Consider the following 3,191-nt stretch of genomic DNA (forward strand, 5'->3'; position numbering starts at 1 on the left):
TATCGGTATAAAATGCATGAAGAAGCTCCATGTTGATGGATCTTTGGGCTCACTCGTTTTGAAAAGTTTGAGACATGCGAACCATGTCTATTGGTGTATATGCATGAAGAAACTCCATGCAAATGGACCGTTTGGACTCACTTGATTTTGAATCACTTGAGACATGCAAATCATACCACATGGGCAAGATGACTGAAAGCCTCGTTTTAGTAAGACGGAACAAGATAGCAACTCGTTGGAAGTAACACATTTTGATGTGTGCAGTCCAATGAGTGCTGAGGCGTATAGTGGATATCGTTATGTTCTTACTTCATAGATGATTTGAGTAGATGTTGAGTATATTTACTTGATGAATCATGAGTCTGAATTATTGAAAGGTTCAAGTAATTTCAGGGTGAAGTTGAAAGATCGTCGTGACAAGAGGATAAAAGATCTATGATATGATCATAGAGATGAATATCTGAATTACGAGTTTGGCACATAATTAAGACATTATGGAAATTGTTTCACAACTAATACAGCCTGGAACACCGTAGCGTGATGGTGTGTCCGTACATCATAACTGCACCCTATTGGATATGATGCATACCATGATGTCTCTTATCGAATTACCACGATAGTTCATGGGTTAGGCATTAGAGACAACCACATTCACTTTAAATAGGGCACCACGTAATTCCGATGAGATGACACCGTATGAACTATGGTTTAGAGAAACCTAAGCTGTCATTTCTTAAAAGTGTGGGGCTGCGACGCTTATGTGAAAAAGTTTCAGGCTGATAAGCTCGAACCCAAAGCGGATAAATGCATCTTCATAGGACACCCAAAACAGTTGGGTATACCTCCTGTCTCAGATCCGAAAGCAATAAGGGATTGTTTCTAGAATCGGGTCCTTTCTCAAGAAAAAGTTTCTCTCGAAGGAATTGAGTGGGAGGATGGTGGAGACTTGATGAGGTTATTGAACCGTCACTTCAACTAGTGTATAGCAGGGCACAAAGAGTTGTTCCTGTGGCACCTACACCAATTGAAGTGGAAGCTTATGATATTGATCATGAGACTTCGGATCAAGTCACTCCCAAACCTCGTAGGATGACAAGGATGCGTACTACTTCAGAGTGGTACGTAATCCTGTCTTGGAAGTCATGTTGCTAGACAACAATGAACCTACGAGCCATGGAGAAGCGATGGTGGGCCCGAATTCCAATAAATGGCTCGAGGCCATAAAATCCGAGAGAGGATCCATGTATGAAAACAAAGTGTAGACTTTGGCGGAACAGCTCGATGGTCGTAAGGCTGTTGAGTACAGATGGATTTTAAAAGGAAGACGGACAATGATGGTAAGTATCACCATTAAGAAAGCTCGACTTGTCGTTAAGATGTTTTCCGACAAGTTGAAGGAGTTGACTACGATGAGACTTTCTCATTCGTAGCGATGCTAAGAGTCTGTTGGAATTATATTAGCAACTACTGCATCATTTATGAAATCTTGCAGATAGGATGTCAAAACATTGTTTCCTCGACGATTTTTGAGGAAAGGTTGTATGTGATACAACTGGAAGGTTTTGTCAATCCTGAAAGATGCTAATAAGTATGCAAAGCTCCAGCTATCCTTCTAAGGACTGGAGTAAACATCTCGGAGTTGGAATGTATGCTTTGATGAGATGATCAAAGATTTTGGGTTTATGTAAAGTTTATGAGAAACTTGTATTTCCAAAGAAGTGAGTGGGAGCACTATAGAATTTCTGATGAATATATGTTGTTGACATATTGTTGATTAGAAATGACGTAGAATTTCTGGAAAGCATATAGGGTTATTTGGAAAGTGTTTTTCAATGGAAAGCCTGGATTAAGCTACTTGAGCATTGAGCATCAAGATCTATAAGGATAGATCAAAACGCTTAATGGTACTTTCAAATGAGCACATACCTTGACATGATCTTGAAGGTGTTCAAGATGGATCAGTCAAAGAAGGAGTTCTTGCCTGAGTTGTGAGGTATGAAGTTAAGACTTAAAGCTCGACCACAGTAGAATAGAGAGAAAGGACGAAGGTCGTCCCCTATGCTTAAGACATAGGATCTACAGTATGCTATGTTGTGTACCGCACCTGAAGTGTGCCTTGCCATGAGTCAGTCAAGGGGTACAAGAGTGATCCAAGAATGGATCACAGGACAGCGGTCAAAGTTATCCTTGGTAACTAGTGGACTAAGGAATTTTCTCGATTATGGAGGTGGTAAAAGAGTTTGTCGTAAAGGGTTACGCCGATGCAAGCTTTGACACTAATCCAGATTATTCTGAGTAGTAAACTGGATTCATATAGTAGAACAGTTATTTGGAATATCTCCAAATAGAGCGTGGTAGCTGCATCTAGGAGATGACATAGAGATTTGTAAAGCGCACACGGATCTGAAAGGTTCAGACCCGTTGACTATAACCTCTCTCACAAGCATAACATGATCAAACCCAGAACTCATCGAGTGTTAATCACATGGTAAATGTGAACTAGATTATTGACTCTAGTGAACTCTTTGGGTGTTAGTCACATGGGGATGTGACCTTGAGTGTTAATCACATATCGATGTGAACTAGATTATTGACTCTAGTGCAAGTGAGAGACTGTTGGAAATACGCCCTAGAGGCAATAATAAATTGATTATTATTATATTTCCTTGTTCATGATAATCGTTTATTATCCATGCTAGAATTGTATTGATAGGAAGCTCAGATACATGTGTGGATACATAGACAACACCATGTCCCTAGTAAGCCTCTAGTTGACTAGCTCGTTGATCAATAGATGGTTACGGTTTCCTGACCATGGACATTGGATGTCGTTGATAACGGGATCACATCATTAGGAGAATGATGTGATGGACAAGACCCAATCCTAAGCATAGCACTAGATCGTGTAGTTCGTATGCTAAAGCTTTTCTAATGTCAAGTATAATTTCCTTAGACCATGAGATTGTGCAACTCCCAGATACCGTAGGAGTGCTTTGGGTGTGCCCAACGTCACAACGTAACTGGGTGACTATAAAGGTGCACTACGGGTATCTCCGAAAGTGTCTGTTGGGTTGGCACGAATCGAGACTGGGATTTGTCACTCCGTGTGATGGAGAGGTATCTCTGGGCCCACTCGGTAGGACATCATCATAATGTGCACAATGTGATCAAGGAGTTGATCACTGGATGAT

Source organism: Triticum aestivum, chromosome 1A (assembly GCF_018294505.1).
Source record: "Triticum aestivum cultivar Chinese Spring chromosome 1A, IWGSC CS RefSeq v2.1, whole genome shotgun sequence".
In the NCBI taxonomy this organism is placed as follows: Eukaryota; Viridiplantae; Streptophyta; class Magnoliopsida; order Poales; family Poaceae; genus Triticum; species Triticum aestivum.